A 24,600-nucleotide genomic window follows, 5' to 3' on the forward strand; every position below is an offset into this window, starting at 1 on the left:
TATTAGTTTTTTTCGTAATAGGTATACAGGCCAGCAACGATACGAAATTTCTTGTGCTGCCAATTGAACATGTCATGTTTTTTTCTAATTCTTTATTTTCTGAACATCTATCCGTTATACAATGCTCTTTAGCCGCTCGTATTTTTTGTTTTATTGTCCTTGTACTGCCTTTTTATTTCATAAGATCTAGTTTTTTTCCTCCATCCATTGAATCTTTTCGTTGCACTATGTTCTTTTATTATATTGGTCATTTATGTTCACGACATAATTTCCACGTTTTCTTAATAATTTTGGTTGTTCTCAATTCTTTCACGTAATTGTTTACCATTTTCTATTTTACTTTTGTTGGCATTTGAAATAGTAAAATTCTTTTGCTGATGTTTTTTCTTTATTCTTTTTACTGATGGAGTTTCTAAATTTTTGTTTGATGAAAGAGGTAGGTATGTTAAAAACAGTTTAATTGGAATTACTACTTCTCTGTTCATGTGTTTGTCATCCACTTAGATTCTTTTAATAATGGCATTTCGAGAGCAGACAAAGTTGGTTCCGGAATTATTAAACCAGTTGCATCAACTTCGTCTTCATCGTGCCAATCGGCATCCTCAGAGCATGTTGCGTACAATGAAGAGCAGCTTATTTGCAATTTAGATTCTACTGATGGCATATATTCTGTTCTTGAGGTCGTATTGTGAGAATCATCATCATCATCATCCAGCCCCATTTTCACATCCATTGTTGGATATAGGCCTCCTCCAAACGTCTCCAGTTCTCTCTATCTCTAGCTGCTGCAATCCAGTTTGTTTCTATTCTCCTTAGGTCGTCGGTCCATCGGGTGGGTGGTCTGCCTCGACTTCGCTTGTCGGCTCTTGGTCTCCACTCCAATAATCTCTTCGTCCATCTTCCGTCTTCCATTCTAGCAACATGTCCAGCCCACCTCCACTTTTGTTTATTGATTCGCAGTATAATATCGTCTAAGCCAGTTCGTCGGCGTATCTCCTCATTTCTCACGCGATCTTTCAAGGTCAGGCCCAGCATTGATCTCTCCATTCGCCTTTGTGTTACCCTCAGTTTTTCGGCAGTAGCTTTCGTTAAAGTTAGGGTGAGAGTCATTGTGAGAATGGACAAAATAAATTATAAGGCACCTATTTAAATCCTTTCAGTAGAGGTGACGGATCAATGGACAAACTCACAAGAACTAGTGAACACTTGTATTATCTTTTATCTTGCTGACTAAATACCACTACCTTGCTTGATAATTGAAGGATTAGGCAGGCTAACTGCAGGATATCTGGAAAGACAGATTTCAATGCACTTCTCGAGCGGAAATAGGAGCATTTCTCGTGAGTGCTGTACCATGCCAGATTAGGATTTGCTGAATTCTGTAAAGTATATTCAGGCTTTATATATACCTATATGTAGAGCTGAGCTTTGGTGGTAAACACAAATGTAAACAAAAATATGGAAAAATGGTAACAAGAAGTAGGAGTGTACTCAAAACACAAAATATGTGAGACTTAATACAGTTTGGCTAGGAGGCTGTCGGAGAATGACCAATAGACACTCAAATGATGATTCGGTCAATTTACATACCCCTCAAAGGGAATAAATACGAAAAAAATATAGAAAACAGATGAATTGATGTTAATAAGTGTAATGGAGTAAGGAATTTGCTCTAAAGAATGTTTTGACGCCAAGAAAGTATCAACGTATACTTTCCAAGGTATCCTGTACTGTTGTCAAAGTTATTTTAAGTACTTTCGAAAAATGAAAAAAAAACTTTGAATTTAACGAAAATATAAAAAAAAAGAATTCTTATACCAAATAATTAATATACCTGCCTACTAGAATATAAAATTTTTACATATATCCTAGATAAAAGAATATATCTATTAGTTTTCCATTCTAGTTATGTTGAGAAAAAGAGACGAGAACAATTAACAATAAAACTAAAGTTTTTAAACTTGTAAAGATACAAAGGTTAGCATAAAAACTTGACTTAAGTCATACAAAGCCTTATCTAATTAAAAGTTTGTCGAAAATGATCCTAACTTTGGAGAGTTTGTATATATATACAAGCTATACGCTGCCGAAGAAGCTGAAACTGTTTTCACTTAAAGATCCTTTTTGTGTGGGGGATCTATGTGTATCTATTGTGAGTTCTGTCATTTGTGTCTTCTTTTTCTTGCTTATGTTTGTGTATTGTGTTTTATTTTTATTTATTTCCAGTCCTCTCAGTTTGGCTTCATTTTCTACTTCTTGAAAGGTTTTCTTTAATGCTCTTTTATCTGTTGCTACTAAGATTATGTCGTCCGCACCAAAACTGCTACAGGTAACAGCGAATAACAAACTACACCATATTAAGCAGATGGCTTGCATAAATATAACAGGTGCCATGAAAACAACACCAACTGCTGCAATGGAGTTGGTCATTGGCATTAAGCCTCTAGATATATATGTCAAAGAGATGGCGCTGGTGACATTTACGTCTTCTTCCCGGTCCTCCCTTACCATTTACCTTCCCTTGGAGAATCAGCTGGAGAAGGCCGTAACGTTCTTGAACATGTCCTAGATATTCCAACTTTTTAGTTTTGACGGTCATGAGAATTTCACATTCTTTCCCCATTCTACTCAGGACCTCCACATTAGTAACTCCCAGGATATACGTAAGATGCGCCTATAACACCACATTTCGAAAGCTTCGAGCCAATTCATAGATGCAACAGTCAGTGTCGATGCTTTCATTCCGTAGAGCAGAACTGTGAATATGTAGCAGTTCAATAGACGGCATTTTGTTTTTAATGATATGTCTCGACTGTTGAAAATGGTTCTTATTCTAACGAATGCTGCTTTTGCTTTTATTATTCGCTGTTTAATTTCTGTTGAGTGGTCCCATTGGCTATTTAAATTGGTGCCTAGATATGTATATTGCTCAACTCTTTCGATATTCTGTTGCTTGATTGTAAGTTGAGCGTTTAGTATTGGTTTTTTTATTGGTTTTTTATTGGTTGGTCAACTACAACAATCGCGGAAATTGTTAAATGTCACTCCCATACGCAAACCGTGAAAAAATAGGAAGAAGGGCAAAGATGTAGACTTGCAAGGGTAACACTAAGTAACCTTGAAAAGTCGGCATCAAAAAAATACTTGGGAATGACCAGGAAAAACCTACGTTTGACAGTCAGTTTTTTAACTGGTCATTGTAAACTAAGCAAACACCTCCACACACTGGGGCTAGTAGACACACCTCTATACAGGAAGTGTGAACTAGAAGACGAAACTGTACTGCATGTCCTATGGGAATGCCCAAAGTTATAGTTAATATAAGAGTACTCATTCGGCGAGTCCTGGGTCATACCTACCCACATAAGGGAGATGTCGCAGGAATAGCAGGATGGACAATGAGCTAAGAACAACATCTCCCTGGGAGGATGCACAATGGGTTAATTGTGGTCTAAGTGCTGTGAAACTTAACTCGTTCTCCCTACTCTACAGATAGATATACGACATACAGACAAACGATTCCACGTAAAACAAAATATATTATAAAAAAATATATTAATTATATAAAAATATATATTATATTAAAATATATTATTAAAAAGAACAAAAAAAACAATATTGTACAATACAATCGAGGAATTCCCCGTTAACATAAACGAAACGGAGTGTTAACTTAGGAGATTTTTTAAGTAAAAAACAATGTTACATAATGCTTTGTTTGATCCCTATCTTACCCCTGTAATGCACAAAGAGAGAGACAAAAAGATGGCGGCGTGTGATACAACCATGTTAACGACTGAGTTAAATAAATTAAAGAAAAATGAACTAATCGACATAATTGTGACGTTAAAAGTACCAGTGAATGTTGCAGATCCACAAGTGATTGCCTATATAAATAAAATTGGTGAATTTATAAACAGCAAGAGCGACAATAAATCTTATGATTTGGTAGATAACATAACCTGTTCTCACTGTGACACATTATCAGACAGGACCATTACCATTAAAAAGGAACTTGAGTTAAGTAAACAAGCACTTGAGAAAGTAAACTTACATATCATCTAGAAAAAAGGTGCTAAGAACAAGAAGATCTAATTTTTCTCCTAAAACAATTAAAAGAGAATTCAGATTTACCAAAAATACATATAACGCCATCTACTAGTACTATTACGAACTCCAAAACACATTATAAGACCAATTTAAATATTGCCGAAAAAAAGAAAGAAGAACACAAACAAAACTTTATGGGCAGAGCAGCAAAAAGTGAACTCGTAATTACTCAGAAAAAGCCTAACGTAAATAAACAAGGGAATTTCCAAACAATAACAAAAACAGATGTTTCGAAAGCTTTTAGTGATAATTTAAAAAGTATACTAACGTCAAATTTACAGTCTTTATTAAGGTATCTTAAAATGACTAAACTATATACCAGATTGTAAAAAATATTTTTTTTTATGTAACAATATGTATCTTACTGTTTGTGTATGTCCCCCCGCTAATAACCCGTAGTGGTTGATGCTTTTTTATAAAACAGTGGCTGGCGTGGCTCTATTGATGTTTTTATGTCAAAACTGGATCTAATACTTGATGTGCTAGTCTCCGAAGGTAAGGCTATAATATTAACAGGTGATGTTAATATAGATTTCAAATCAAATGCACTAAGTAAGCAGAACTTGGTAAATGTTTTAGATTCTTATGGCTTAACCGTAACTGTGAATGATTATACAAGAGTAACTGCAACTAGTAAAACTCAAATTGATTGTACAGCTACAAACATAAATCACCCACAAAAAACAATGGTTGTGGAAGGTTTTATCTCTGATCATCGTGCGCATTTGTTCCATTGTAGCATTAACACATACAATGATGCCTATATATTCATCCGTTCATATATTGAAAGGAACATAAATCGTTTTGTTCAAACCCTTGAGTCAACAAATTGGTCAGAGGTATTTAATACAATTTCTGCTGAGGATAAATCATTAGCTTTTAAATACTATCCAAAATTACTTTCGGTCCCATTTTCCACTACTTAAATGTAAACCTAAAAAATGTACATGTTCGAATTGGTTTACGCAGGAACTGTACAATTTAAGGGATCAGGTAAAACTTTTAGAAACGATCTGTCAGCATAATAGTAATCTTAGGCCAGTCCTTCATTTGGCAAAGGCAGAATATTCAATTAAATTAAATGCAACTAAAAGTAGTCACTTCATGAGACAGTTAAATGAATCATCAAATAAAATGAAATGTATTTAGCATTTAGTAAACTTAACAGTCAGGAAACAAAATAACTCAAAAGTACCTAGTGATGATAACAGTAATTGAGCAGATAAATTTAACCACCATTTTGTTGAAATGGCTCCAAAGCTACTTGCCGCTTTGGATCCTACTAAAATAGGTGGGTTTACATCAGCATCAAAAAACCGTAATAGTTGTTTTATGTTTTTATATCCAACTAACCCACAGAAAATAACTAGTATAGTCGAAAGTTTTAAATCCAAACACAGTTGTGGTTTTGATCAGATTTCCCCTAGGTTATTAAAACAATGCATTCATGCTCTTGCAGATCCACTGACGGATATTTGTAATGCCTCTTTTCAACAAGGAATATTTCCTAGTATGTTTAAATATCTATTGTAATCCCTTTATCCAAAAGTGGTGATAAAGATGACCTTAACAACTATCGTCCCATAAGTCTCTTACCTGTGTTTTCAAAGATAATTGAAACTCTAGTTTATACTAGAATGAACGCATTCCTAAAAAAGCATAGTGTCTTGCATAATTTTCAACATGGTTTTACATCTTCTAAGTCTACAACTACAGCTCTTGCAAATTTCGTCAGCTTAGTGTTGGATGCTTTGGACAGACGAGAGAAGGGATGTGGTTTATTTCTCGATTTGTCCAAGGTTTTTGACACTTTGGATCATAATTTGTTGCTAATAAAACTTGAGGGGATTGGTATTCGTGGGGTAGTTCTAAAATGGTTTACTTCCTACCTAGAGAATAGAAGACAAAAAGTAAAGATAACATCTAATGAACTTGTAAACGAATCAAACACATTGGATATCCATTATGGTATCCCTCAGGGTAGTGTATTGGGTCCTCTACTTTTTATAGTATTTATTAATGATATCGCTTTGGTAACTAATTCACTGACTGGGCTTAACATCATCAGTTATGCGGATGATACCAACATTCTAGTCACAGGAACGTCTGATCAAAATTTGCAAAATAAAAGTACACAGATACTATCCACCATTAACAGTCATTTCTTATCCAACAAATTAGTTTTGAATGAAGAGAAATCAAAGTATATGATTTTCACGTCAAATAATTTATTAAACCATCAAGCCACTATAGAAGCAGCATTAGATAAAACAGACTGCACGAAGTTGCTGGGGGTACTTCTAGACAGTAATTGTAAATGGTCAAACCACATTTCTAATTTGAAATCCAGATTAAGTAGCACATGTGATGCATTAAGAATTCTTTCACGTCTCTTTCATACATCAATATTGAAACCAGTATACTTTGCCCATTTTTACTCAATAGCCAAATATGGCATTGAAGTCTGGGGTTGTACCTCTGAATTAGAGCAGATATTCCTACTTTAGAAAAGAGCTATTAGGATGATGTTTAAAATGAAATTTAGAGATTCTTGTAGAGGCATCTTTAGACAAAACAATATTCTTACAATTCCTGGTCTGTATATGTTTTCGTGTATAATGTATTTACATAGCAAAATTTATGAATTTAATAAATTTCAGTTTAAACATGTTTATTCAACAAGATTCAGAGACAATCACTTTATGCTTCCACAAAATCGTTCTGTTTTGTTAGAAGGTAGCACACATTATGCAGCCATAAGTTTCTTTAACAAATTACCAATAGATATACGAATGAATTTACATCAGCCAAACTTTCGGAGGTGTGTACATCAATACATTTGTGAGCTAGAGCCATATTCTAAAAATAACTTTTAAGTATGTTTTATCGTGTTTAATAATTTATATACTTTTAAGATGTATGTCTGTAACTTTGACTTGTCTCATACATGTACTTTGTATAATGTCGCATGTGATCAATAAATTTGACTTGACTTGACACCGTAACGTTTAACAAGATCCCCTTCACCAAATTGCGTTACATAATACTGGAATGGTCCCACTCATTGTTAATTTGTCAAATACACTTTAAATATACGTAAATTTGTATTGAGTTTTAAATTTGGATCCTTTCCGATTTAAAGAATATTTCCGTCGGATATTGGGCCAAGCACACGGACTAGATACCCACCAGTTTTGATGACTTGAACTAGAGAAGCGATTACACCAAATCTTTTATCTAAGATTCACTTAAAATTTTCATTACGGTATCAAATAATTGATTTCATAGTTGCTGCAAAGTAACATTCTTCGGTTAATGTAAAAATGAATGGTCCATTTCCTGAAAAATAGATGAAATTATAATTTTAATTACTGGTTATTACTCTACTACCTGGGAGGTTACCGACCATTATAATTAAAAAGATCTCGGCAGTGATAGTGTCTTGTGTTGCTCTTGAAAGTGCTTACTAGTAATGTTCTTTTAGAATGAAATTAATATTAACAGGAGTTTGAGAATGTATAGAAGGAGAACGGAAAATTGCTTGATTGGTCTATATATGTATAAATTTTAGCACATACAGCTGCTTCTTCTGGTTAGGCCAGCGGCAAACCCCTAAAAAGTGCTTTATGGTTTTCGATAAACCCATAACTCGCCGGCAACCAGGCAAATTTGGTACCAAAATAGTTATAATAAAGATCTGCACAACTTTTCTTAATACAATTTTTTGATTGGGATGAAGACATGTAAATAAACAGGAAGAAAGCCAAAATTTTGTTTTTATAATCGCTAATTTCACAGACAACCAAAGTCACATTCGGACAGTTTACAGGAGACGAAAAAAAAACGTTTATCTAAACATTTTCACTAAAAGTGAAGTTTGAAGTTCTAAAACATTCTAAATCGTTATTAAACTCTTTATATAAACATTTTTAAAATGGACTTCAAAACAAAAGTATTTATTACTAAACAATTTTATTATCATACAGTTTATTTTGTGACTTCCTTGGATTTTTTATTAGTTGCTGATGTTTGAATAATATTTTCGTAAAATGGTTTGAATGGTTCCTCCACCCATTGAAGCAGTGTGATCAAATTTTCTTTTTTGGCCTCTAGTATTGTAATTGGGTCTTTATACAACTTTAGAGTTGCCATTTTAACTGTGACATTCCTTGTTCTTAGGATTGAAACATTGAAGGTACTCCATATCGCACTATTAATGTATTCCCTACCTCGAATACTGCCAGCAGCATCAACGCTGTAGACAAAATGATGCAAGTTGGAAATTAAGAACAAAATTCGTTGGTCCCTTGTTAACTTCTGTTTCTCGGTCGACGCACATGCAGACTTATAATACCTAGGCCACCAGTTTTTACAATTTATAATATTTTCCCTTTTAATTTCACAGACCGTGAATAGATTTTGGGCACTTGTGGTAACAATACTTTCCCTATGCTTATGGATGTCGTAAACTCGGTTAAATTTTCTGAGGTTTCTTTTAATAACCCAAAAAACACGGTCACAGGGAAGAAGTGAGTCACATCAAAGTGGAGAAAATTGTTGAATTTTTTGAAATCTGCCTGTATTGGTTAAAGCCAAATACATTCTTGTGACATCTGCTCCAATATATGTCCTAATATAATCTAATAGAAAGCTGCAGACTTTATTCAGGCTTTTTCGTGCTTCTGCTTCGTGGTAAATATAAAAAAACGGATTTTCGTGACTTAATATTGGTGAAGCAAAAAACATTAACGGTAAGCTGCGACAGATAAAATAGGTATTGTACAGGAATTGCAGGAAGTTGAAGGTTCTGCATAAAATCGAAGGCGATTGCTTCTACATCATCTCTTTGAATGCATTCCTCGACTTGATCATAATTACTATTTAAATAGGAATAAGCCACAATTAAAGGTTAAAGTACGTTTATTGACGTTTCAATTTCTACTTCGGAAATCGTTCTCAAAATACAAACATTAGTAAATTAAACAAATTTTGTTTTTTTGTTACTTGGTGAAAAATTCTTCTAGTTTAATTTTATCTTACTCATTTATGTTGACAATTCAGACATACATTATATATTTTAAAGTAGACGACTTTAAAATGATATTGCCAATATTGTTGAGTTGTGTTCCTGGGACGACTTTACTTGTAAGATAGTTCATTTGATTACATGAAATCAACTTTAACTTGAGAATATCCATCAGAAAAAAATCATAGCATGTAATTCGTTTTTAAAAAGACAAACACATGCCATGATGACAGTAAAAATTTCCTGTTAGTGATTCCATAGTAAATTATAAGGAAAAAACCAGGAAAAAACCTCATAATACTATCTCGACATGGTAAGTATTTGGTCGTGCATTTAGTTTACTTTCAATAAACACCAAATTCTGATTTTATATGTTTGTTATTTAAAAAACATAAATGATGTATCCTCTATATGTTACCGACTTACTAATACTGGTATTTTTTTTAATAACTTTTTCTTTTAATATGGGTAACCAGATCCTACTATACCCTGCCGAGGAATTTGCGACACAATTGGTCTCATTTAGCATAATTAGAGCCGCTTCTTTGATTTTTCTCTTTTTACCATCCGTTTCTTTTAGGACTATATTTGAATCATTCCATCGAACCCTATGCTCATTATCCCATGCGTGTTTACATATTTGAGATCTATCAAATTCTCTATTTTTAATATAAGATTGATGTTTACTTATTCTAACATTTATTGGCCTTGATGTTTCACCTAAATAAAACTGATCGCATTCACAAGGTATTTTATAAATGCAATTCTTTGTCTTTTCTTGTTCATTGTTAGGTTTGGTTTTAGACAAAATAGATCTCAATGTGTTTGTTGTTTTGAATGTTGTTAAAATGTTGAATTTATTTCCTATCCTTTTAAGTTTTTCTGATAATCCTTTTATGTATGGTATTGTTATATTCCTCGTATTATTCCTTGTGTATGCTGTAGGATCTCGTTCCAAGTTGTTTTATCCTATTCGATCGATTGTTGAAAATTCCTTATTTATAAACGATAAAGGATAATCATTTTTTAATAAAACAGATGTTAACAAATGTTTTTAATATTAATATTGTGACTGCATTTACCTTGACGACATTTGAGAGTGGCAAAGAAAACTACCAAATTTATTGAGTAGCTATTTACCTGAAGATAGTTGTAACGCTGACAAGACTGGTCTGTATTATCGAACCTTACCAAGTAAAATTTGTCATTTCGTAATAAAAAGAGCAGTGGGGGTAAATCTGTTCAGGAAAGGCTGACGTATTATTGTGTGTAAGTTTTGCAAAAAAAATTGCATTTTTACGGTATAACAGGTAGGTACTCCTTTGGAACTAATTTCATCGTATCTAAAGGAAAGATAACAAGCAGTCAAGTACGGAAATTGTCCCTCTGAATTTAAGCAGATAAAGCATGGAGTTCCACAAGGATCAGTTGTGGGCTCTCTATTATTTATAATATAATGTTAATGACTTGCCCTATTTCATGGCTCCATTTAAAACAATTTTATTTGCAGATGACACTACTTTTGTTTTTCTGATAAGAATCGTTCAGTTTTAGAAACCACTCTGAGTATGTAAATTCCAATGCTCAATAATGGTTCTTAGCAAATAAACTTAAACTAAATGATAACAAACTCCAAATTTAATTTTTTCGTCTACTTTCGATGTGAGTGTTGAAAAAAATAATGTCAAATTGTTGGGCATAACAGTTGACAACACACTGACTTGGTATAACAATATTGACCATCTCAAAGTACTTTCTAGTACTTTATTTTTACTCAGACAATTAAACTTGTTACAAGTGTTGATACCTTAAAAATAGCGTACTTTTCTTTTTCCATTTATTTTAAGCTATGGTGTTATTCTGTGGGAAAACTCTGGCAATACTCTAACAATATTTAAATTGCAAAAAAAAGCAATAAGAATAATTGCAAAAGTTAGCTACAAACCGTTGTTTATTAAATATAAGATAATGCCCTTGTCAACATTATGGCTATACAGCGTTAGTGTACAAATACATAAAAATGCTGATACTTTAATTAAACACTCTGACTTACATAACTGTAGCACAAGAGGTGCAAATAACATCAGAACAGTTAAGTATCGTTTGAGTAAATTACAAAAAAACTTAATTGACTATAATATATACAATGTCCTACCTAAGGATTTAAAACAACTTTCCATGAATAAATTTAAAGTAAGTCTAAAAAGATACCTTTGGAGATATGCTTTTCACTCTGTTAGTGAATACTTTGATCACTTCAAGACAGGAACATGAACATGAATGTACTCACTATGTTGGTATATGTCTTGTATGAAATATGAAATATAAGTCTATTTTCAATTCCTATTGTATTTTGTGTAGGTTATATATTATCTTTTTTACTTATACATATAATTGACTCGCTACAAACAAATGTAAAATTTGTAAACGTAGTTAAATAAATCTTGAATCTTGTTTAAATGGGAAAAAAACCTTTGGTGATTGGTAAAAGTGAAAATCCTCGATGTTTTAGATAAACTCCAAGTCGACTGGTACTATAGTGTATTTTTATGTATGAGATGGTAATAAAACAATAAATTATGTATGCAAATCCCTAAACTGTTGATACGGGTGACTCAATGAAAAACAGATATTTGTCAACAAGTTTACAGAAGTATATAGGAAAACAATTTTAAATTGAGTATGACCACCAGGTATAAAGGTTGGAGCAGAATAGAATACAATAGTTGTGAGGGTTAATAATCCCTAAATAAGGTTGCCAGTGTCGGAGTGATGGAGGTTAACAGGTACTAATGAATTTGCAAGAAATGTAAGATGTTTATTTTATTGGTTATATATAACCAATAAAAGTTTAATAAGTACCTACCTATTTGCAAAATAAAGTTTAATTCTTTAGATAAAATAAAACGTTTTATTTTATCTGAAATGAGTGCATTCCACGAAGTAAGGGTTTCAACAATCAAACATTTATTCTTTAATTCCAGGAATCTACGACACTAATTGACTAGATAATTACCTTCTAAACTTATTCCACAGAAAATGTGATAGTGGGTTTTTCCATTTTGTAGGAAGGTCCAAGTGGCGTATTCAAAATTCTTAACAGTTCACTAAAAGTAGGTACTTCAGTTGCAAGGTGCAGTTTATTGTGTATACTAGTGTTATGGAAAATTTGGAAGTGCCGTGTAAACGCCGAAAAATTGGTCCTCTAACAGTTAATGAAAAAACATTAATATTTAATTGTTTTAAATCATTTACAGACAAACGTTTATGTGAAAGTGTTGATGAGACCGTTGAGTTAGTTAGCAGTACACTTGGTGTTGGGAAATCTACGATTTACAGAGTTATTAAAGAAGAGAAATGTGGTAGTTTTCAAATGCCACGTAATGCTCCAGGGAAACCAAAATTTCAAATAGAATATCATTTTAAACAAGGACTTCGACGGAAAGTGCATGAATTCTTCTTTAGACAAGAATTTCCAACATTGGATAAAGTTCTTGTCTCAGTTCGAGATGATAAGGATTACCCAGAAATGAGTCGAAGTACGTTATGGAAACTTTTAAAAGAAATAGGCTTCCGCTGGAAAAAGAATCCCAAAAAGTCTATTTTATTAGAAAGAAGCGATATTGTCATATGGAAAAGACATTTTCTAAGAACCATAAAGGAAATGAGAAACGAAAAAAGAAAAATATTTTATCTTGATGAAACATGGATCAACGAAGGTCATACACCAAATAAATTTTGGCAGGATGAAACTGTTACAAGTCAAAGGCACGCTTTTGTAAATAACTTATCTACTGGTTTAAACCCACCATCAGGAAAGGGACGCAGGCTGATAATAGTACACATTGGCAGTTCAGACGGTTTTGTTGAAGGTGGTTTATTAACTTTTGAATCAACTCGTACCGGTGACTACCATGAAGACATGAACGCTGATGTCTTTCAAGAATGGTTCGAACAAATGATAGATCTTCTTCCTAAGAACTGTGTAATAGTAATCGATAATGCAAGTTATCACTCCAGACTTATAGAAGGACTGCCCACAACCAAGTGGTTAAAAAAAGACTTGCAGAATTGGCTGAGTTTAAAAAATATTACGTACCATCCCGGATCTATAAGAAAGGAACTTTATTCGTTGTGTGCCCTTCATAAAGAAAAATTTAAAAAATACGAAATTGATGAAATTGCCAAAAATCGTGGAATGGCAGTACTTAGATCCCCACCATATCATTGTGAATTAAACCCGATTGAACTGGTATGGGCACAGATAAAGAGTGAAGTTTCAAGAAAAAATACCACTTTTAAAATTCATGATGTTAAACAGTTGTTTTTGGAGGCCGTAAATAATGTAAAACCTGAAAACTGGGAAAAGGCAGTAAATCACACTATTAAAGAAGAGGAAAAAATGTGGAAGCTGGACAATATTACTGATAAAATGATCGAGCCAGTTATTATAAATCTTGGTTCTGAAAGTTCATCTTCTGAATCTGATTTGGATTTGTAACAAGTAGCTGTAAGTTTTATATTAATATTTTTATTCATCTATTTAACATACCTTAGACGGTTTTAAAAACTCTTTTTCTCTTTTGTAATTTTTAAAAATTAAAAAAAATGTGAATTTTTTAAAACCCTTTTTAAAGTAGGCCAGTCAGTTCTAATATAGTGTGTGATAAAAGAGGTCACTTTTGTTTACATACACATAACACTTTATAACACTGAAATAATTCATTTATTTTTTACAATTATTTAAAGTAATTTTTCAATTAATCTTGAGCACGCCCATGGAGTGGTCGGAGCTACCAGTTAAAATTATGCTAATTACTCTCTCGTTCATAAAAATAAACTATACAACAAGAAGGTCTGAATGACCAAGGATATTTTACAAAACGATAGTAATGGAAATATGTATGAAAATTTATAATTAAAGATCCAGCAAATCGAAACCTTACACAAAGGACAACTCTACACAACGGACAAGTATTTTTCCCTGTTGGTATCTATTAGGGAGAAGTTTCACTGAAATTAGGTCTATTATATTCAAACATTTGACAAAAGGGTTATTATGTAGTTTTATGAATTTCACTGAAATTTTCCTAATCCCAGAAAATATTTTTTAAATCTTCACCACAAAATACTTTTTCGATAGCTTCTTAATCGACTTACTAATTATTCATACAAACTTTACTTATGCCAATCGTAAAATGCAATTTTCGTTCTGCAACATACCCAATAAATTCGCTGTGTGTTCGATAAGTCTCCGCAGCTAGCAATTTGACGTAAATCTCTCCCAGAAACAAATCGCCTTCATGTACAGCTCACTTTGTCGTAAATATTGGCCCGGAGCCCCCAGAAACCCGTAAATATCCAAGTTGGCGGCCGCTCAGCCAGCCGGTAAACGCCAGGAGGCTTCAGAAGACATGTTTTCCTATTTAGGCAACATCCTGTGCATGGGCGGTACTTTGACAAGGACTGTACCGCTCGAAATATTTATCCCTTGCGCTGAGCTTTATGTACATTGAAAATTTGTCTTCTTATTGTTTATTAACCGTTTTGTTTGTCAACAATATTACTTTAAGATTATTTACGAACTAACACAAAGAATAGAATGGTACTCTATATCTTGTTTAAATTTTTCTGTCTCTAGATTACTAAATAGTTTGAAATAAATTTTGCGTTACAATTTCGATTTCATAAGCTTTCATCAAAATATAAAGTAAAAATAAACAAACTAGTATTTGTTCCTTTATGTTAAAGTAGAAATATCTTCTATCGGGAACGTAAAAGTGTATCTACCGGCTTCTCGGTGTAATATAATGTAATATACTGAATGGAAAAACGCTTTTCTAAATTCTAAAACCCATTTTGAAACCAAGTTTAATATCCACTTTAAAACTAGTTTAAAAATGCAATACCTGACGTTGAAAAAAATTGTTTTAGAATTAATAAAAACAGAATTTATTTAAGTAATGGATTTGGCTGTTACTTGATGGAAATTGATTTTATCTAATAATAAAATACTATAAAAACTTTCCACAAAATTTATTATAATTAATTTATTATCATTACAGCTGTTTCGGCAGAGTACCTTTTTCAAGTGTTCTACTTTTCACTTCTAGTCGTGTTGTTCTGTCTCTGATTGGTTTATCTTTCTTTGGTATGTTTCTGTTGTCCTGTTTTAAGTATCATCACCTCTTAAGGGCGTAGTTTGTTTTGTTTGGTGTCGGCTCTGGATCGCTGTTTTATGTCTCACTGGTGGTTTGCATCGGTGGATGTTGTTCCTGTGGAGGAGGTAGATGTCTAGGTTAGTCGGAGATGAAATGGTTTGAAGTAAAACGATCCTTTTCAGAAATTGTTAGTATATTAGGTAATTAGCGTTATGAATAAGTATACATATAAAATAAGATATAAAAATGTGAGTCGCGGTGAGGGCAGCTGTGGCTGTTACATTCCTAAAGACAGGCATAATTGTGCAATGGAATCGTGAAACCACAGAAAAACGATCCCTCCCTGTCCGTAGCAAAGCTTGAAGTGAGCTATTTCATTATTTACGGTAATAAAGTGGAGTTTCCTTCAAGATGTCTATGTATTCATTAGAGAGTTCGTTGCTGGCTTTGGTCAGCAATTTAGTGGGAAGGAAAGGGAGCTTTCTTTTAGGATGTCTGATGAATAAATTGCCAAAGGATGAGCAGGTAGTTTTGATAATGTTTTGAGCTCTGAAGTTTTGGCCCCAGATGGTTTTGATCATATAACTTCTGCTCAGAGAAGAGAGCCTCTCATTTATGGACTGGATGTTTGATAGTTGCTACATTGTAAATAATGTAACTGCTGTGATTAGGATGGTTGAAGAGAATCATTTGTGTTTTGTTTGGGTAAGGTGTTACTCTCCATCTCCGGCACCATCTATCGACGTACTCAAGGTGATTTTGAGCAAACCTACAGAGAACATCTGCATCTCCAGATGTTGTTACAAGAGCAGTGTCATCTACGTAAAGTAAAGTAAGTGTGCTTGTGTTACGTGGATTAGTGAAGTCGCTGTTGTATATTGTGTATTCACCGGGTGAATTTGAATTGCCGATTTGGCAGAAATGTTCGAATGTTTATTGATCCATAGGTGCTATGATCGGATGTTCTTGTGGTTCTTGTGAGGACCCATGGACTTTTGCTTTTGGGGGTTAATGAAAGAGAAAGTGTATTGTAATTATTATAATATTTATTATTATTATTATTATAATATTGTGTAACAATAGAGGACGAACAACAATTGAGGCTTAGACTAATTGAAGCTGCAAATCAATTTCGTCAGAAAAATATGATTTTTCGGCGCATTCGCTTTTCCTTATTAAAACGATTCCGAATGTGTATTGAAGAAAATGGGGGTAATTTTGAACATTTATTGTAATATCGTATTTATAGAGGTTATAGACATTTTTTGTACTTGTTAATTCATTTAAGCCATTTATTTAGTTGCACGTAATTTTTTAAAGGTTAATGAAAAGGGCCGTAACTCAATAAAAACTCTTTTTTGAAAAACGTGATAAGAGGCAAAAAAAATTTAAAATAATGTGTTAAACTAATGATGCCACAAAATTCATTTGATTTGAACGTACTCAAAAGTTTGGAGGGATTTAGGGCTGCACACCCCCTTGTTTCTTTTGTATAAAAAATGCTTTCAGAACAAGAAAGTAACGTGTTCATTTTTATTACAAAAGGTCAAGTAGTTTAGGAGATAATGCAAAAAAACAATTTTTATTTTGTAACTTCAAAGGGCTGTAATTTTTTTTGTGTACACTTTTGTACTAAGGTAAGTTGGATTCAATCAATTTATTTTTGTCCCCGGAATGTGTGATTTAATTTATGACCGATATGAAAAATTACCGATTACAATTATAGTGAATTTCATTCAAAATTGTGATTCCAAATTACAAAATTTATTTTACTGATAGCTATAAAAATAAAATCGGTGTTTAACTTAATTGAAAATAAATACTATCAAAAATATGAAAAAAATCTTGTTTTTATGATAATTAAATAATATTCCATTATATATTTATTATTTAAATGTAGGTTTTTTAAAGTTTGGCTGAGTATCATATTCTTCACTACGTCGGTCTTCCTCTTCGATCTCTTCGTCCTCTAATTGAAACGCATTTTTTTTCAAGAGATTTTGCTTTGCTTGATAATGAAAAGCTGACGTAGTATCGCATCCGGAAAAGCATAAATTCAACTGACCTTAAAACACTTGTGCTGAATGGTTCACAATATACTTCTTCTGCTTTTTTGCCTCAATAAGTTTCCAAAATATATATTTTTATTTGAATCGAAAATTTGATAGAAGATAACCAAGACACCAATATCTTTACCTACAATAATTGTTGTTTCATCGTCAGAAGACAATTCTATTGTCATATTCACAATTAGTACATCAGCATCTTCAAAGTGCTGTTTTGTTCTAAAACCTTTACTCTATAGCCTCGTCCGGAGTTCTGTAATAATTTGTTTTTTATTATTCTCGTTAGAAATTGTTTTTCTTGAGATACCGTAGAAACCGTCGTAGAATTAAAATCGATCTTTGGAGACTTTTGCCTGACTTGTCTGCGTCGCCGCTCAACCATTTTAGTACTCAGTTTCAAGTTTTCTGGACAGCCATTAAAAACAATATAGTTAGATGAGGAATAATGCCGAGAAACATCACTGATGTATTCGTTAAATACCTATAATTTGTTTTCAAAACTTCGTATTTGAGCCCAAATCACTTTATGCAACAAAAATCCATCTATTAGGTGAGTAAAATTTACAATTAAAGATATTTCTTTCAAAATAACAAAATTGGTATAGTATAAAGATTTTTTTTGTTTTCATGAAAAAATTAATAATACGATACTTAGCCAAACTGTAAAAAACCTAGGGAGGAATATTTAATATATTATGGTATACAATTTGATTATAGTAAAAATATTAAAAAAAATTTTTAAAGTATTTATTTTTAATTGAGTTAAAAACCGATTTTATTGTTATCAGTAAAATAAATTCATTGATTAAATAAAATTCACTGATTATATTCCGTAATTTTTAAAGTTTAAGCAATTTCTTAAATTTATAATAATGATAATTGCAATAAATAATAAATAATAAATAATTTTGTGTACAATCTATCCGTGTGCGATAAATAAAGCTTGTTTTACGGTAAATATTGTTGGCTGTTTAAGGGATCTACAAATTTTATTAATTCGTATTTTCGAATGTGATATTTTTAATTTTTTAGCTGGCCAGACCCTCATTAAAGAAATGTATCAAAATTGGTTAACTAGAATTGGAGATATTTGAAATTTTTAAATTTCCGCGATTCCCGTCAATTTTTTGACGGACGGACTACTTTTAATTGACATTTTAAACAACTCGTATGATCTGTAGCTAATGAAAATTCAACACAATTTGGGCTGTGTATTGCAAAAGCAGCTATTATTTAAAAAGCAGATCTTAGAACATTATACTTTTATTGTAAATCGCCATCAACTTTGACCAATCATAAATTCACAAATAATGAACCGCTCATCTTAGTTTTCCTTTATTTTGAAGCGTCTTTCAAAAACCTTTTATAATCCGTTTTGGAAATTATCCATCAACAATTGATGAAATTATTCAAATTGTTTATAATCCTAAAATTTAAACAATTTTTTAATAAATTCTCCAAACTCTTCTAATTGGCTGATTTTAATTTGTTAAAATATGTAGTTTTATAATCTTGAATGCTATATGTAAAAAAAATTCGAGTAGTTTTTGATCTGCATAATTTTCAAGATTATTAAAAAAATTAGATTGCAAAATTATTTTGCAAAAAAAATGAATTTATTTTAATGAAATTTTGTGTGATAATTAGACATAATAACAGTTTTCTTTCTCAGAATATGAAGGTCCTAAGTGTTTGATTTTAATGTGAGTAATAAACTCGCTAAAAAAACATTTTTTAACTGTTTTTTGTGTTATATGCAAAAAAGGAGGAAAAATATCAAATTTTTTTCATATTTTGTTTAATAAGAATTAAGGCCCATATTTTAAAACTCACGCATAGTAAAATTATCATTAGTAGTGATATTTTGGAGCTTTTATGCAAAAAACTGCGTTTTTCTGCTTTACGTCCAAAAATTGCTATTTTAAACAGATATCACCTGGAGTATTAGTGGTCTTTATAGTATTGACCAAATAAATCTAATATAACATGCACTTTTAATGCCAAATAATGCAGCAGTGGTTATTTCTTTTGGGTTTAAGCTTCTCAGTTGTATATAGTTGCTTCACCTGACTTCTCTGTTTGATACGCCCATTGCAGCGGTTTTTCAAAGGATTTTGTGTAAAGTTTTTCTATGTAGATCAATATGTATTCCATTGTTGTTAACCTGAATTATATTAACCATATAGATGTATATGATTTTACCAGAATACAGTCTTTTTCCCCTGTTTTGTTTCAGAAGTTACCCTCGCTATAGCTAAGCATATTAAAAATTACTGGAATAAATATTTAATATTTTTATTTAAGTAATTTTCCTCAAGTATACTACAAAGCAAATAAATCATTAAAAATCTAATTTATTTGCCCTTTTTGTTTCTAATTCGTTTGCCCTTTTAATTGTGGTACGTATTTATCCCGTAGATCCGCCGCTGGGCCAATGTAAGCTTTTATCTTTGTCGAGTCATTAGAATCAGCATGAAGGAACACAAACAGTAATTAAACGGGAGACTACTCAACGGGGCCCCAACTGATGAGATGCACCTCTTCGAATATTTCCACAGAGGCTCTTTTCTCCTCCATCCTTACTCCTTGTTCTTCTTTAGATAATAACTTAGGATAAGTTAAGAAATGTTCGGAGACCGCCCGAGCGAGACTAATCAGTACCGCGGTCGAGACTAAAGATGAAGGTCGCGGTGAGTACTATTTTATAGCAGTTCACGGGCCTCTGAAAAAAAAATTGCTAAAAACTAGCGTTCAGAACAAAACTATTATTTTTATTGTTTATACCAAGTAACGAACGAAACGTTTTAGGAATATATAAAAAATAAGATTTAATAATATTTATATAAAATTTCCTGTACCGATAGTCAAAGTGCAAGGTGCTTCTGGCTATATTACATATGAAAATGATTGATAGAACAAATATTATAGCAAATGTCTAAATACTGGGTGAGTCAATGCAGAAAAAACGTAATAATTGATACCTTCTTGTCTAAATTTTCACTAGACTTTGATATGACCACTCCGCCAAACCCCAAATACAATACATCATAAAATGCAAATGAGAAACCTCTAAAGGGATTAAGTGATAACTGAACGCCTCAGTGATGGAGAACATAAAATTATTTTATTGTAAAAATACTAAAATGTCAATATTAAGTACCCACATTAACTTTTTTAAAAAATATTAAATATTGGTTTAGGACATTTCCTTACAATTTAATAATAAATATATTTCGGGTACTAGCGTCTTATAAACTTAAATATATCAATACATACCTAAATACATAAGTTATCTTCTTCCAATAAGGAGGCATCATCATCAGCTTCTTCATTTCCCACAGAAATAATAATTGGTTCTATCGTTTCCTCTATTAACATACCGAGAATATTGTTTTCAGAATATTTCTTCCTCTGCTAAAAAAATGCAATTTAGATGGAGAAAAACACAAAATAATGGTAAAATTTTGGTGGAAAAAATGCAAATAAAAACTTTAAGAGTAAAATGTTACAGACAAATAAAATATTTCAGAAGGCAAAATAGACCAATCGTTTATTTAGGTGAAACATATAAATATATACACAACGGACATACTTCCTCGAACAATTGGACAGACGATTCCACAAAAGGTTTATTTTCTGGTATTTCTAAAGGCCAAAAGCTTATAATAGTTCACGCTGAAAAAGAAATGGGTTTTACTAAAAATACTTATATTTAAATTCATATATATTCAAATCAGGGACCATATCTGGAGGTTACCATTCCGAAATGAATTTGGTAAATTACGAAAAATGTCTAAGAGGGAAGTTAATACTTAACATACCACCTAATTCAGTAATAGTTTGTGATAATGCTAGTTATCACAATGTACAGATAAATTGAGCACCTAATTCCAATTGTTTGAAGAATGAAATGGTTAAATGGTTGACACAACACAATATACCTTTTACTCCAACAAATTTAAAACCAGAATTATATAAACTCATTAAATTCCATAAGGACCGATATCTAACATACGCATTTGATAAGTTGTGCCGAGAATACGGCCACACCGCTTTACGGTTACCCCCGTATCACCCAGACTTGAATCCAATCGAATTAATTTGGGCAACGGTTAAGAATAATATCAGTCAAAGGAATGCCACGTTTAAACTTGAGGACGTAAGAAAATTAGCAGAAGAAAAATTTAATAAAATCGATATTGAAGAATAGAAAAAACGGCGCAATCATGTTATAAATATAGAAGATGAATATTTTGAAAGAGAAATACAAACTGATTATTCGGAAATATTTAAATTATTATATTCGGAAATTAATCATATCGTCATTAATCTTGGGAATTATTCTAATGACAGGGACTGTGTCTTTTTCTGTTTATTTCTCAATCTTTCTCAATTACCTTTCAGAAAATAAATCAATAAAATAATTTATCATATAGAGTGATAGTTGTGGATATCAAAACAAAAATTTAATGCTTTCAAATTCTCTTCTTCAATTTTGTATGGAGAGGAACGTTCATATTATACAGAATTATCTCCATAAGGGTCATACTCAGATGGAAGTCAACTCGGTCCATAGCATAATTGAAAAAAGGCTCAACAATCGTGATATTTATGTACCTAATGATTACATTGCTGTTTGCAAAGAAGCAAGAAGAGCCTTACAATGTTAAATACATGAACTTTTCTAACTTTAAAGACTTTAAAGAAATTCAATTGTATTCATCTATAAAACCCGGTCGTAAAACTGGAGATCCTCTAGTTAGTAATGTTGGTTCTTTTAAGTACTTTTCATTTGGACAAATATTCTACAAAATTAACTATACAGATAATTATGAATCGTCGCCAAAAAGATCGACCTCCAAAAACAAAAAAAGTATTATTCCTCCATTATACACGTCACAGCCAAAAATGAAAAAACAAAAATATGACCACCTTCAAAGCTTGAAAGTTGTTCTTGATAAACAATATTGAGATTTTTATGACAAATTACCTCATTAAATATTGAGTTGATTTTTATTTAGAACTTTAATTTGTGACTGTGTTAAGTCCCTGTTTAAAGTTTACTGTTCCTAAAATATTGTTATGTTCCTTACACATTTAGGTTTATATTCAGTTGTTTTCAATACCTGAATAAAATTCTGTTCAATATTTTGAGATATGCTGTTTACTAGCGCCTTAAGAATTAAAGTTGTTTATAGTAAGTTTAGTATCCAAATAAATAGAAATTTGGTCCCAATAAGCCTACAGTGAGTTTTCAAAAAACTTTTTACTCAACAATTAGAATCCTTCTGTTAACACAGTGAAATTTTACTTTGAATAATCATTAAATAAGCTATGTACAGATACTCGTATCTAAAGAAACAAAACTAATTTTTTGTAGAAGACCTCGTATGAAACATGTTTTTTACAAATTAATACGCAAAACGAAATAAATGTCAAATTCCTTTAAGTTTTACTATTATAACTAAATAGAGTTAAAAAATTATGGCATAAAAACGTCTTATTTATCTTTATAAGGTTTTTTTGATCTCTTTTCATATTCGCACATACGAGGTCTTGCACTTTCACCGACGATATGCAAAATATATCGTTTTTAGCTTAGATATGCACTGTTGTTTGAAATGAGCAAAAGCATGCAACATATGCATTTATACGCACTTTGCATACATTCCGCTCTATAATAATAAACAATCAATGTCACAATTTTAAAATAACTCATCACAGAAAACCCCGAAAGCAATCAGGCAACATTGTCATTTTTTAAGTTATGACGAAACTGCATTTTCTGCATAAATATCCTTTATGTCTTGACAGCGTTGGATCATTGACTTATATGCTTCATTTTAATTGATTCCCTGCAAATGGATTGAGTATTTATTCAGAGTAAACTTTTTCCCAAATCTTATGTCCGATGCGTTAATCTTAAATTGTCCTCAATTTTTTTTCTAACTGGTTTGAAATCATCAAACACTCAATAAATCAGTTTTGATATATATGTAATTTATTAAACCTTTATAAAAAATATTCGAATGAAATGACCGATCTTTTATCGCCTAGCAAATTGAATATTTTAGCAATCAATCAAGATACATAGTTTTTATTTAATTCATTCAAAAGTGTCAAGTAAAAACTATCGAACTAAAAAACATCGATCGATTGTTTCGATTTCAAAATACCATTTTATCGCCCACTGAAATTACATCTATCTGGGCAAGTGAACAACTTGTCAGCTATCGTAGTGCAATGGATGATTTAGCAGTATGGGGCCACCCAACTTACATCTTTTTATATCAGTACAATACAGGGTCCTGTGATTTGATTTACTACAATAAAAACTAGTTCAATGTTCGGAACGATAAATTCTTTAAGAAAAAATACTTTTTAATATCTTAGTTCGTAAGAATGGAAAGAATACATACAAGACAAAATACAACAAAAATATGAATATTATAAGAGACAAAGAACAAAAGTTAAAAAAATAGTTAAGAAAGAGAAAAAGAAAAGTTGGTAAAAATTCGGGGAAAAATGGAAGAAAACAGCACAGAAACGTAAAATTATTTTACAGAACACTGAAAAACTTAAGAAGCAACAAAGAAACGAAACCGAAACAAATAATAAACAAGAATGAAACAGCTGATACTGAATGGAAATCAAGCAAATGCAATGGAGAAGGAAAGCCACAACAAGAGAGTATCCATGAGAAACACGGAAAATCCAGAAACTATAGAAAAAGAAGAACTGGAAAAAGCGATAAGAAAAATAAAGATTGGAAAAGCACCAGGAAGCGATGAAGTAGCACCAGAAATTATGAAATATATAGGAGTAAAAGCAAAAGAAAAATTGTTATACATATATAACCTAATATGGAAGAGAAAAGTAATACCCAGAGAATGGACAAATGCAGTAATTATACCTATTTACAAGAAAGGAAACACAAGAGACTATAGAGGTATATCAGTACTATGTGTAGCAACAAAAGTATACAAAACCACAATAGAAAGGAAAATCAGAAAAGAAATAGAACATAAATAAATTAGAGGACGTACAAAGTGGATTCAAGAAAGGCCACAACACACAAGATCATATATTCACCATGCAACAAGTAATAGAAAAAGCCTTAAAGAAATATATCTGAGCTTTATAGACATGGAAAAAGCATTCGACTCCGTCAAAAGAAAAGATATATGGGAAAGCCTAAAGAAGAAACAAGTAAGTGAAGAACTGATAGAAGCAACAA

Source organism: Diabrotica undecimpunctata, chromosome 8 (assembly GCF_040954645.1).
Source record: "Diabrotica undecimpunctata isolate CICGRU chromosome 8, icDiaUnde3, whole genome shotgun sequence".
In the NCBI taxonomy this organism is placed as follows: domain Eukaryota; kingdom Metazoa; phylum Arthropoda; class Insecta; order Coleoptera; family Chrysomelidae; genus Diabrotica; species Diabrotica undecimpunctata.